The sequence below is a fragment of the Microtus pennsylvanicus genome, chromosome 17 (genome assembly GCF_037038515.1).
Source record: "Microtus pennsylvanicus isolate mMicPen1 chromosome 17, mMicPen1.hap1, whole genome shotgun sequence".
In the NCBI taxonomy this organism is placed as follows: domain Eukaryota; kingdom Metazoa; phylum Chordata; class Mammalia; order Rodentia; family Cricetidae; genus Microtus; species Microtus pennsylvanicus.
The window spans coordinates 28,138,353-28,152,487 of record NC_134595.1 but is presented as its reverse complement, the minus strand read 5'-3'; positions in this window follow the sequence as shown (position 1 = coordinate 28,152,487).

Below are 14,135 nucleotides of genomic sequence, written 5' to 3'. Positions count from 1 at the left end.
CGCAGAGGCTGGTAAGAGCCACTCACTTCTGCACAGGCAGCCTCGAGCCCACAGCAGACTTGTCCACATTCCTGCTCCATCTGTGGGCTGGAGGGCTTTTGGGAAGGCTCCACCCACTCCTGACCACCCTGCTCCACCTGGCTCTTACTGAACTTGTGATTCTGGGGTCAGGGTTCAGCCTATAGCTGGGGGTTGAGGATCTGGGGCACAGCTGGGAGTTGCGAGCAGGGGGTGTAAATAGGAATGGAAACCGAAGAAGTCACGGTGTCCCCGTGGTGCAAGCTTTAGGGCCCAGGTTGTGGGCTGAAAGCAGAGATGGATTAGGACCCTTGAGGCAGAGGATGGAGCTGGAGGCTAGCCCAGGTGCTGGAAACAGCTGAGGAAGGAGCTAGAAGAAGGAGGTCCAGGCAGGCTAAATGCTAGAGAGTAATAAAGAGCATTCTCTTCCCCAATGGGACCCAGGTCTAGTCCCTGCCTGGCTGCTGGGGGCCAGGATCCAGAGCCGTTGTTTTCCATATGCCGTAGTCTTGTCCTGCCCTGACAGGTACTGTGTGGGAGCTGCCATGCCTGTGAGTCTCCTAGCAAACCAGGACCCAGGCAGATCTGCTGGGAATGCTTGAGTATACTCAATGCTCCCCATTACCTCCCATTCCCATGAGTGGAGGATGCTTCTGCCCCTGGGAATGACATAGGACCACTCCCACCACCCCAGTCAACTCTAGTGGAAGGCTGATAGTCACCGTTCTGGGTCGGGACCGAATGGTCACTCAGATCTGGGTTGCATATCAGACTGTGGGTGGATTACAGGACACTGGGCCCCACAGGTCACGTGATGCTCTAGAGCCGGCCCTCCTGCCTTCTTCTGTACCCCAAGCTGCCACTGTGCCCCCACTGCAAAGCTGTGTCTCTTCTCTGCCTGAAGCTGGGCTCCTGTCCACACCAAGGGGAAGCACAGTTACACAGGTTTGGTGGGACAGAATTAGAGTTTCAGGCAAGAAAGGACTTCGAAGCCTTTGCTCATCCCATCCCTTTTGCTGTCTAACATGCTGGGCCTAAGATTCGAGGCAAGCGTCACTGATACACACAGCCTAGGAGAGACCATCAGTCAGCCTCATTGGGAGAGTGGGGTTGCCCCTTCCTCAGGGTTCAATGAGATGGGGAAGAAAAGCAGTCCTGTTTCTTAGCTCCTCGTTACCAGCGTGATGGCTATACTGGGAAGGCTCTGATCTCCAGGGAGCACAGGACAAGAATCTGGTTCTTGAGCAGTGGTTTTCAACTATGGGTCATGAATACTTTTAGGGGTCACATATCAGATATCCTGTATATTATATATTTACATTATGATTCATAACAGTAGCAAAATTACAGTTGTGAATTATCAATGAAGCAATTTTCTTGTCGGGGGGGTCACCACAACATGTATTGAAGGCTTGCGGGATTAGGAAGGTTGAGAACCACGGTCTTGAGGATGCTACACATCACACGTGAAACCTGACTCCACAGCGGGTGTGCAAGTCTTTTCTTTTTGTTAATTAGGACAATTCATCCCGTTGACAGCCATGGGAGACAGTGTCAAGCTGAGCAGAGACCGTGGCTGGCTCCAGGGCGCTAGCTTTTCTCAGTCTGGACTACTGAGCTGATGAGACTGAAGCATTCCAGGAGCTTCGAATCACCACACCTGATCACAATAATCGTTAATCTCCGCTGTCAGCCGGATTGGTTTTAGAATCACTCAGAAGGTGCACCTCTGGGTACATCTGTGGGGACATTTCCAGGGAGTTTTAACTGATACAGGAAGACCTACACTGAGCGTGGGTGGTACCATCCCATGGGCTGGGTCCTGGACTGAATAAAAAGGGGGGAAAGGGGAGGGAGCACCAGCGTTCATCTCTCTTCTGACTACAGACACAACGTGACCAGCTGCCTCCCTCCTGTCTCCGTGGACTGTTCCCTCAGACTGTAAGTCTGAATCGCCCGCTCCATCCTCAAGTGGTTTTTGTCAGGCATTTTTCATAGCTGTGAGAAAAGTGAGCACAAAGCCCCTCACATACAGCCTGTCAGGGAGGCCAGCTGAGTAACCGACCATCCTCCCCTCCGTGATTCAGCTCATCTTCACCTGTGTGTCTGCTCGTCTTTCCCCAGGCAAAGCCGCCGGCCTTTGTAACTGCGTCAAGGGTCGTCAACGGACTCTGTCAGCACTGATACAGGGGGTCAGCAGAGGGACTAGCTCTTAGCGTCGGTGTCCACCTTGGGACTGCCCTAAGCTTGCCGGTGTCATTGCCTGCTGCCAGCACCCTGACAGTGTCAAGCCACCTTTCTAGCCATCCCTTCCGCCGAGTAGAATTTCGAATTGGAACTCAGGGTCACCTACTGACCACTCCCAGCCTGTATGCAGTTTTCTGTCGCTGCTTCTTGGCCAGCCGGGGTTCTACTCTGATGTGCCCATCTGCCCATTGCCTGCTGTCGTCTTTCTCCCTTCTATATACCTGTCTTTTCTCACACCACCTGTAACCATCTGTCAGACATCTTGCCTATTCCTGGTGTCTCCCCACCTTTCAGATGCCAGGTTCAACTCTGCATGTCTTATGGAGGTGAATGGATCTCAAGGGCTCCTGTATGCTCGCACCAAGAAGTCAGGCTTAGAGGCCGAGACACTCAGGCCAGTGAGTTCATTTCTATCCTTTCTGACTAGGTGGTTCCTCACTTCATCATCTCAGATGACCTGAGAGAGGGGCATGACATTTCTGGTGACCAGGGATGCCTGTGTTCCACCTTCTGATCCAGGCTGCTCATGGGGAGCTGTGGAGTCAGAGGGGAAGGTGCAGCTGCCCCCAGTCCTCGAGATGCGGTCTCACTTGCCTTTGGACTTGCCTCGAGACTCTGGGACCCACAGCAGGTCCCAGCAGTCAGAATGGAATCCAAGGGTACTGTGCACACTGGTTCTGACCTGGGATCTGGGATGGCTGAGGACCCAGGTGGGGACATTTAGGGACTGTTGGAGGCTGGTGTTTTGAACACTGTAGATCAGTGGTTCTCAACCTTCCTGATGCTACGACTCCTTTAATACAGTTCCTCAGGTTGTGGTGACCCCTAACCATAAAATTATTTTCATTGCTACTTCATAACTGCAATTTTACTACTGCTATGAATCAAAATGTAAATATCAGTGGGGTTTTTTTTGATGGTTTTAGGTAGCCCCTGTGAAGGGTCATTCACCTTCCAAAGGGTCGTGACCCACAGATTGAGAACCACTGCTGTAGGCGATCAGCTCTGTCCATTTCTTGGGACTATCATTATTAGTTTCTTCTCCCTTTTATGTAGGTTTGACCCTGGCAGGAGGCCAATGGCCAGTCCACCTTCTTAGAGTCTGACTCACAGCTGAGGACTCTGTGAGAAAAGTCACACTGTTTGCAGTTTAGGGATTTTTTTTTGAGACCCGAGTGGAGCCTTAGAGGTGTTTCTTATTGGTGAGTAAGCTCTTGCTAATAGAATCAGTTCATCATATTGCTCCTTTCTAGAGCGTCTTTATTGAGATATAACTCATCGCGGCTCACTTTCCTCGTTTAAAGTGTATGATTTGCTACTTTAGTGGATTTGCAAAGTTGGTCAGCAGTTCCCAGCCCATTAGGTCTGAAATCCAACAGAAATTAGAAAACAGAAGTGGGTAAAAGGAAATGGGTTTATTTACAATATGGACAAACCGGAGAAGAGTCCAGTTCTTTTCTTTCCATCTTGCCCGTGACAATCTTACAATATGTAGAAAACCACAAAAGGAAGACTTTAGCAGATGCCGATTTGACTTCAGGGGAGTTTAACAGGTCCCTCCTGGAGGGAGGCAGCTGGGTCTTGGTCTCAGTTGTCAGCATAAAGGGCAAAAGCCGCTCTCATGTGTGTGTGTGTGTGTGTGTGTGTACTTGTGTGCATGTGCATGCATGCGTGTGAGTCTGACTGTCTCTGTCTCTGACTCTGTATCTTTCTGTCTCTGTCTCTGTTTCTGTCTCTCTGTGTCTGTGTGTGTGTGTCTGTCTCTGTCTTTATGCCTGTCTCTCTGTCTCTGTGTGTCTTTCTGTCTCTCTGCATGTCTCTCTGTCTTTGTGTATCTTTCTGTCTCTCTCTGTTTCTGTCTCTCTGTCTCTGTGTGTCTCTCTGTCTCTGTCCCTCTTTCTCTCGCTCTCTGATAGATTCACTTGTTTATTGAGTGTAGGGGGGCAGCACGTGGCACGGTGCACTCATGGGGGTCAGAGGAAAACTTTTGGGAGTCACTTCACTCCTTTCACCGTGTGGGCCCCAGGGATTGGACCCAGGTTGCCAGACTTGGTGGCCTGTGCCTTCTCCTGATGAGTCGCGTCACTGGCCCCCTCTTTCCCCGGGATTAGATTATCTCCTCAGCCCCATCTGACTGCAGCCTGTTCTCTATCTCAGCTGCACCATCACCATAACCAACATTAGGGCGTTTCCGAACCCTGAAAAGGAGCTCTGTGTCCACGAGTAGTGACTCAAGTTCACACTCACTTCCCTGACCCACTGCCAACAGCAGCAGTCCCTTGCTGTCCCCAAAGTACGCGGTCATCTGTGACTAGACCTGCCACATGGCCGGCCACCGTTGTGGAATATTAGTTAAAGATGTGTTATATCCATTTATGCTGTGGAGCATTTGTTTAATGATGCAAAGATGTGTTGCATTCTTTCATGCTGCATTTGTTTAACTCTAAGCTACATTGCATTGCCTGTCTAATAATCCAATTGGTCTAATAAAGAGCTGAATGGCCAATAGCCAGGCAGGAGAAAGGAAGGATAGGCGGGGCTGGCTGAGAGAGAAATCTTGGAAAAAAAGAGATTGAGGAGCAAGAGAAGGGGGAGGAGTGGAGGACTCCAGGGGCCAGTCACCCAGTCACACAGCCAGACATGGAATCAGAAGGAAAGAAAAGAAATAGAGAAAGGTAAGAGCCCAGAGGCAAAAGATAGATGAGATAATTTAAGTCAAAGAAAGCTGGCTAGAAATAAGCCAAGCTAAGGCCTGGTATTCACAAGTAATAATGTCTCCATGTGTATTTATTTGGGAGCTGGGTGGCAGGACCCCCAAAGAGCCAAAAACATAAAGGAGCAAAAGAGCAAAGAGAACACACAACCAACAATACACTGTTTCCAAGGTTCACCCACTCTGCAGCATCTGTATGACTTGGGTAAGGGACTCACAAGCACCCTGCGCTGAAGATTTACTCCCCGGGATACTGGCAGGGGTGGTGGAGCCTTTGGGGGTCGTTGTCGCAGTTCGTGAGCCTTTAAACAGACCATATGAAGGGCTGTTGACCCCCCATTTGTACCACCCTCATCAGAGGCCTAAACGACAGGGCCACTCAGCTCTGCATAGGAGCCTCCAGAACCTTGGTCCAAGTGAAACCTTGTTTCTTGCAGGTCAGTTGCCTCAAGTATCCCATCATAGCGATGGAACGCTGACTGATACAAGAACCCAATCATTCTTCCCTTCTTTCTCTACATACACTGCATTTTCGTTAACCATGCATGAGCTGATGGGCATTGGGTGGTTTTCTCATTTTTGCTGCTGTGGGTGGCATTGTTATGAACTTCTGTGTTAAGGTTCTTGTTCATCTACCCTCTTAAAAAGATGTATCTACTTATTGTATGTTTTGTGTGCATATATGAATGCCTGCATGTATGTACATGCACAATGGAAATGCCTGGCTTCCACAGAGGCCAGAACAGGACATCAGTCCCCTGCAAGTTGAGTTACAGGCATCTGTGAGCTATCACATGGGAGCTTGGAACCAAATCTACACGCTCTGCAAGATCAACACAAGTAAGTGCTCCTGACCCCTGAACCTTTTCTCCAGTGGGGCATGTCCTTACTCCTCCCTGTGCACCTAAGAGTACAGCTGTCACGTCACAGACTGTCTGAGAAGGTTGGGACTGCTTGCCAGTCATTCTGCACCGCTTTGCAGATCTAACAGGCATGTTCAGGGGTTTCAGCATCCCTACAGCCCTGCCAACACCCACTCTTTTGTGTTCCTTACAGCCGTCCTTCTGGATAGGAATAGTGCCCTGTTGTAGTTTGACTTAAGTTGCTTTGACAGCTCACTTTGCCAGCCACCATTTTGTCCCCTGTATATTTATCTTCTGTGAAGAAACATATATTAGACCCCTTGCCCAGTTTCTGGTGGTTGTCTTTCTGTTACTAAGCAGTGTGAGTCTAATTATATATTCTAAATCCAAACCCTTCACTGAGACGCGAGTTTTGAGTGTTTTCTCCGATTCTGTGAGTTGTTTTTTTATTTTCTGGATGATGTCCTTTGAAGAAGGCCAGAAGTTTTCTAGACAGACCAGATGACATTGCTTGTCTTCTCAGCTGCCCGGGAAGTTGAGATAGGAGGAACTACAAGTTCAAGACCAGGTTGGGCTATGGATGGAGGTCAAGACCAGTCTGAGCAGTTTCATGAGATCCTGTCTCAAAGCAAAAAGAAGGCTGGGGATGTGGCTCAGTGATTACAGCACTTATCCAGCTTGCCCTGGACCGTGCATTCAACCTTTATGTCTCAAAAAGTGTTTTAGTTTATGTCCACCTATCTTTATTATTTGTGATATAGGTGCAGTAGAAAGCTATGGTCTAGTCCAAAGTCATGTAAATTCGTGTTTATTTTTATTTCTGGGAGTTTTAGTATTGACATCTCAAGATTTGGTTTATTTTAAGTTCTGTTTTTATGTCTGATGAATCAGGGGTCTGATTCCTTTGTTTTGAATGTGACTGTCCAGGTGTCTCCACACATTGTTTAAAAACGGACTCGTTCTTTATGGAACTACCATAGCACCCTTTGTGGGAACCGGTCAACTTCTGAGCTCTCAGCTTGATCCCACCCTAACCCAGAAAGCATGATTCTTGCAGACGTGTCTGTCTTTGTCAGAGACCACGCCCTCCATTGAGATCATTCTGCCTATGCTGTGCCCTGGAAGCCCCACATATATGCACTTTAGGATCGAGCGCCATCATCTACCAAAGAGCCAGCTGAGCTTGTGACGAGGCCTTCCCTGGACCCGGGTCCCACTCAGAGAGTCCTGCTGGTGTCTGACTTCCACCAGACTCACTAATCAGTCTCCAGTTAGACTCAGCCGTCGTGGAGCTGACGAGGAGAGTACATAATCCACCGCTCTGCATTATTCTGAATGTAAGTTTTATACCTAGTTAAATTTAAGTTCTGTGCTTTTTTGACTGAGTCCTAAGTGTGTATTCCTTTTGGTTGTATTGTAAATGGGGACGCTGGGATAATTTATTTTTTTTCCAGTTTGTTCTTCACTCGTGTGTATAAATGGAATTGGTTTTTCTGTGTTGATCTTGTCCTCTGCCGCCTGCTCTGATAGTAATTCTGCTGGTTTCCTAGCCACTTCCGTGGGATTCACTAGATAGCGTGTTCCTCTTGAAATAGTGTTTTATCAGTGATCTTTGAAGAAAATGAAATATGACCCAAATTGTTGTGTTTTTCTCTTAAAAGTTGACAGCTTACTATTTTCACAAACTGAAATAAATCACACTTTGCTGATAGTAGCATTATGTTTGCAAAGACAGCCCCTGGCGTGTTGAAAGTTAAGGCGCTCACATACCTGGGCTTAGAGTAAATACACCAATTAACTTAACCTCTGCTAATTACTGAACACTCGTTCCCCCTTTTCCTTTTTGAGAAGTTGTACTTAGTTGAAAAGCTTTAGCCACAACCTCCAGCATATCCCCCCGCCCAGAGGAAAATGATGGTACATACCACAGAAACTTCACAGAACGCTGGGTGCCAGGAATAATAGGTGGCAGGGGTGTCAGAGACACGTCCAGGGGTCATTGAGGTTAAGTGGTCAAGGTCCCATTTCTGTCAGCCCAGAGGGATTGAGATGTGGGGGGTCAGAAAACATTCCGAGCAAACAAACGGCAGGCATGGTAGTCAGTTTGTCCATTTGGTATGATCTAGAATGGCCTGGTAAGAGAGTCTCCCTGAGGTATTGCCTAGATCAGGTTGACCTGTGGGCCTGTCTGTGGGGGCTTGTCTTGACCTTAAATGATGTGGAAAAACTCAGTCCACTGTGGGTGGCGCCACTCCCTGGGTTTGGGTCCTGGATGGTCTAAAGGCGAGGGACATGAACCGAGTGGTAAGCATGCATTCATTCCCTTCTGCTCCTGACTGTGGATGTGAGGTGACCAGTCTGACGTCCCTGCGGCTTTGACTCCCCTGTGATGACAGACTGTAACCTGGAATTACGAGCACAAACAAACTGTTTATCCCCTAAGTGGTTTTCAGTCAGAGTATTCTACGCAGCAACAGAAATGAAACCAGGACACCAGCAAAGCCGTGACATCCTCGGCACATGTTGGACCTGCATTGAGTGTATGTGTCCTTGGATGTGTGTGTCCCAGATTGTACGACTGTGCTAGTTGCTACGTAAGCCAAGAACATCCCCTCATAGTTTGAACCTTTAACACGAATATTAGCACCATACACCGTGCGACCAAACTGTCTCATTGCTGTGGGATGTCCGTGCTCTTCCAACTGTTACTGTGGAGTTGGGGTTGCCATCATCTGGCTGGGTTCTTTGGCTGGCACAAATCATGGTGGGGGCTGTTGGGCAACCCGTTGGCTGGCCTAGCTTACATGTTGTCATTCATACCCAGCTCTGGTACCCACCAGAGGACGGCAAAGGTCTCTTGACAAGGGGATCGAGACTAGCCAGAGGTGACCGCAGGCTGAGTCTGATCTCTCTGGGAGGCCTGCCTACCACGGAACTATTGGGATCATAATTACAAAATGACAGATGTGTTTATACTGCGCAGGCAGAAAGAATCACGCATGCCACAGCACAATAAACAGGAAAAAGTTCAAATAAGCTCTGGGCAAACGCGCTCCTTCGGCAAATGAGCCTTGCACGCGGAGAACTCTGGGAAGAGCTGTCTTACTTAAGTGGAGCACTTTGGGGCGGGGCCTCACACAGTTTAGCTACTCTAGGGCAGCCATTCTGAGAGCTTCATTGCAGGGTCTCCCCAGATCCCCATCTCGCTCTTCCACCTTGCTCTGCCTTGTCCCTGAGGACTGGTCAAATGCACAGATCCTCCCAGAATTCCCAGCCTCCACTCCTCCCGGGAGAGTCTCTCTAGCTCTCTTTATCATCCAACGTGACCGTTTTCCTCTTTTGCTGCAACGCCATCTGCCTCTCTTCCTGGAAGCGAATCTACCCTGAGGCAGTGGCTTGGAAGGCTTCGTTCACAGCTGTTTCCCTGAGTCTTGGGGGAGCCCGATACTAGAACTGTTTGTAAAAGGGATAGGGGACCCCTGTGTACAACCAGCCACAGCCAGAGGAGCAGGTGGCTCAATCACACAAGGAATCCAGGGCCATTGTGGACTCAGTAGGTTGGGAGGGTCAGCCTGTCCTGTTCCAGCCTTTGCCTTCCCTCCCCAAGTTCACTGGATGTCAACCCAAGCAATCTGCCCGCTGAGTTGCCTCACCTGGGTTCTGTCTGTAGGAATGAGGGCCGAGAAGCTTCTAGCAGACCAGTGCACTGGTCTAGGTTTGAGGGCCAAGCAAAGCCCAGCCTTGCCAGCTTTTCACAAATGTTCAGTGTCCAGAGCCCTGGAAGTTCTGGAGGGCAGAAAAGCGCCTCTGAATCCATGTCCAACTCTAACTGCATTGTTGGGCAAGGGTGGGGCCTGCAGAGCAAACCATCTTTTCATAAGGGACTGTATCACCAAGCTGGCGCTGGAGCTAGTGACTGAATCTGGATGATGCCCTGCGATGGTGTGTGTGTGTGTGTGTGTGTGTGTGTGTGTGTGTACATACAGGCACATATGTGTGGCCATGGAACGTGGAGAAAGTCTTACAGAATGGAAACATTTGTCTTGGAAGTAAGATGAACATAAAACCATAGCCGAGAGGGACTGGGTGTCATTCAAGAGCTCATGAATCTGCCTCAAATTATTCCCCCATGAAATGGGGATCTGCACTGGGGAGGCCTGAAACACTCTGGAGCGCCAGTCCCTTACTGTCACGTGATCCTACAGCACTGAAATTTTTGAATAGGGACCCAGTGAGGAGCGACCCCATTGGTCATCTGCTCACCAAAACAGAAGGTATCCTGCCTGTCAACGGCCATAAAACGTGGCTTCAGGGAGTTCTGGCAAACCTCGTACTGGCTGGTTTTCTCTGAAGCCTCGGAGTCTTAAGGAAGAAGCTGACCCTTGCCGCCTTTGCTGCTCCTGCTCCAAGTTCATCCGTGCCCTTTACCAGTTTTCAAGCTGGGCCAGCAGCTCCTCCCTCAGTCAGGTGAGACCCAGCGGATGCCTATTCCCAGGCAAACATGTCCTGATTGAATCTCACAGCCCTGTTTTTACTTGCTAATGCTGTTTTTGATTTGTGGATCTTATTTGACCTTCAGATGAATTTAATAATGGCCTTAACAGGAGAATTTGGGAATGCAACAGGGAGCTGCTCTGTCTTGCCCTGGGGCCATCCCAGGCTTCATCAGTGGTATTCTCTGTGAATCCGAGGATGTGTTTTCAATCAAAGCTGGCGGCCTGGACTGCCAAGAGGTAGATTCCAAGCTGATTTTCTCTTATTTTTCTAGATGCTACAGAAACAGGCTGTCCTGTTGCAGGAGAGGCAACCCAGCTATTCAAGAGTACCAGCATCCATGGTCACTTTCAGGGCCCAGAGTCCTATTTTCTGTATGTGCTCTTTCCTGGTGAAGGACACACACACACACACACACACACACACACACACACACACACAGAGCCATGTTCTTGTGCCTAGGTCCCCAGTCCTCACAGCAGGTGCTGGTCTTGTTTGTAGAAAGTCCTGGGCACACACAAGCTCTGATGGGCTCTTGTTGGCTCTATGAAGCTGTTGGACCCCCACATGGTCCAGGTCTCAGGTGAATGTGCAGCTGAGCTCCTAAGGTATATGACCTCTTGGATTGGGACCTGAGAGGCCATGACCCAAGGTACCCCCTGGGGTTTCTGTGTGACGTATGCTGTTTTCCACACGTATTAACAATGAGTTGGAGAAGGCTCAGCCAGGTGAATCATAGTCATAAACAGCCGAGCCAGGTCCAAGCAGGGTTCTTTCCAGCTCCAAAGTGCATTCCCAAGATGCTAAGATACTCATAGTTACAGACATACTCCCAAGGAATGTTTGGGGGGGGAATCCCATTATTACATGAACTCTCCACACAAGTTTAGGAATCAACCAGAGATTGGAAAACAGGAAGAAATGAATGTGTCCCAGAACCTAGGAAGTAGAGCCCATGCATGGCCCAGAGGGTTCCATCCGGATCAGTGAGTCTCAGCCTTCCTAATGCTGTGACCCTTTAATACAATTTTTCCTGGTGACCCCCAACAATAAAACTATTTTCATCACTACATCGTAATTGTAATTTTGCTAATGTTGCAAATCATAATATAAATATCTGTGCTTTCCAATGGTCTTAGCAACCCCTGTGAAAGTGTCGTTTGGCCCCCAAAGGGAACGCGACCCACCGGTTGAGAACTGTTGATCTAGACCAATGTGACCCTGGATCTATACAACCCAGGCAAAGTTCTGCAGACTGGAGGAGAGCAGGAAGGCTGAATGCAGACCCCCAAAGCCAGTCCTCTCCACACGAGACAAAACAGAGTGATGACGTCACAGGTGTTCTGAGGACAAAGTGAGCGTGGGCTGGGAAAACCAAGCCTGCCATTGACGTATGCTCCCTGCACGTGGCTTAGGGGGAATGAGCAGAAGCATGCCCACCAACCACGCCTGCGGGGGCACCCTTGCTGGAGGGATGGGCGGGCAGGTCTGTGGAGCCAGATGCTGACTGAGCAGGAAAACACAGTTCATCTTGTCTTTAAAGCTGGAGTCCAGCAGAGAGCCTAAGAGAATCCAGCTCCACTGTGGGGACGTACCAGCCAATCAGGCCTTTAAAGTCAACTGAAAACCTCCCCAGTTCAGGAGAGAGAGTCACCTGACTCTTACGGAACTGCAAGCAGACCCATGGCTGAGGAAGCCACCCATGGTGCCTGTCCACAGCTGAGTCCCCTTGCTGCTTCCGTGGGGTCAAGGGAGTAACACAGGCTCAGTCGTGGGACCCTTTTGGAACCGCAGTGATGCACGGGGCCTCTGAACTCGAAAGAAGAAGGGAATGGAGATATGTGGAGGAAGACCATCTCCTTCAGGGTAATAACAACTCTCTGGGGACAGTCCCACCACAGCCTAGTTTCCCAGTGTGCAGCGGATGGCTCTGAAGCTTAGTGTCCTGTGTCCCTCCAGGACCCCCCACCCTTGTCATCAGTATCTTCTAGGCTGTTTTCTGCTCCTTTCTTTAACTGTAGAAATGACTCCAAGTCTCTGACCCCATGTCTCTGGTGCAAGCCCTCCGACATCTTTCAATATCTCCTGACTGGGACATCCTGGGGTTGTTGTCCAACCTTGTTGGCTGTCAGCCCAACCCCCCTCTCTGTGTGTGTGTACCCCTTGATGGGGTACCATCTACAGTCATACAAGTGACCCACAGCTCATCTCACTCGCCCATGGCCACTGAACCTTATTCTGGTTAGTGCTTGGCTACTGATTTCAGTTCTCTCTACTCTTGTATTTTTTTCCCCACACTGGGTCTGGGTCTTGCTCACCAGTTGCTCCTAATAGGGTCTGGAAAGGCCACAGGAGTGGGTGAGGGGTGAATTACACTCCAGCATTGCCTGGTTCCTTTTGCATCACCCCAGCGAGTCTTCTGAGCCTGGTGTAAGCCTGAAGCAGCTGAACATACAGCCCTGAAGATCTAAGAACTGGGTGCAGACAGAATGGCCTCCAAGGATCCAGGTGGGCACCCACAGGTGTTTGCCTGTAGGGACTGGGCCTCCAAGGAACCCTTGAGAGGTTCACCTAATTGGTGACTTCCCACTCACCTGGAGTTGGTGTCTTATCAGAGGTCCTGACTCTTTCCCTTGTTGGTGTGCTGTGGGCAGAGACTGCTGTGGAATGTTGGAGCAGCCTCTGCGAGGTTAGGAATCCTTCCTAAGCATCCAGGGAACCTCTCCAGGTACATCATTCTGCTTTCTGGATCCTGGCACTTCTTTTGCCCCCCTCAGGCCAAGTGCGTGGGTACCCTGGGCCTGCCTCCTACTGCCAAGAGAGGCGAAGACAGGTGGGAACAAGAGGAGTGATGTCAGGAGGTCCATGAACCGACATGCCGTGAACTCTGGGGCCTCCTGACATCTTTCCCCTTGCCCCCACCTGTTTTACCACGTGTGCAAAGAAAAAAAGCAGGATGCTCCCAGGGGAGTGGCACCATTTGTCCAAAGCTCCTGAAGTCTAAAACCAGGTAGTCTAGGCGTGGCTGAGTGTTGATTTCAGGGGATCCAGAGAGGATATGCAGTCTTTTTGCAGAGGTGGGGCCATCACTGTGACCGGATGGATTGAAGCCGAGTAGGGAGGCAACCAGAGGTGGGAAGTTGGACAGTGGGAGATGGACGGTGGGAGCTGGACAGTGGGAGCTGGACGGTGGGAAACTGGACGGTGGGAACTGGACAGTGTGATGTTGAGCAGTGGGCAATGGTCCACCCTGCAGCTCCCGGTCATATGAGCATTTCCTGGCTTCGGTCCTCTTGGTAGGGACTCCTGCACATCCTCAGGTGAGAACTGGATTGAGATGACTTGTAGACCACTGCCTGGGTCCTAGGTGAGGTCATTTGCCTATATCTGGGTTGGGCCCCTCCCCTCCCTGTCCTTGAGTAGTGTGCTTCTGTTATCTGTTCATGCTAGGTGTCACCCACTAGCTTTGAGATACAGCAGACATGCAGGGAGTGGTTGCCACATGCCACGGGTTTGAAGTCCTAGGAGACCCTGAGCGAGCCAAGCCTGCAGCTGGCAAATCTACCCTTTCTGCCAAATTGTCACCATTACTCCCGAGGCAGCCACCTCTTCCAATAAATAAAACATGCCCTTAAGGACACTGCAGAGAATGTGGAGTCACAGGGGGACAGAGGGAGGCTCCATTTCTTGGCTCAGAGCAGCAGCTGAAACAGGAGTCATCAAGGCCCTGCAAGCTGCCCCTTCCCCTGGCCAACAGGACCCTGTGGGAAGACACCAAGGTTCACAGTCATGACCTTGGG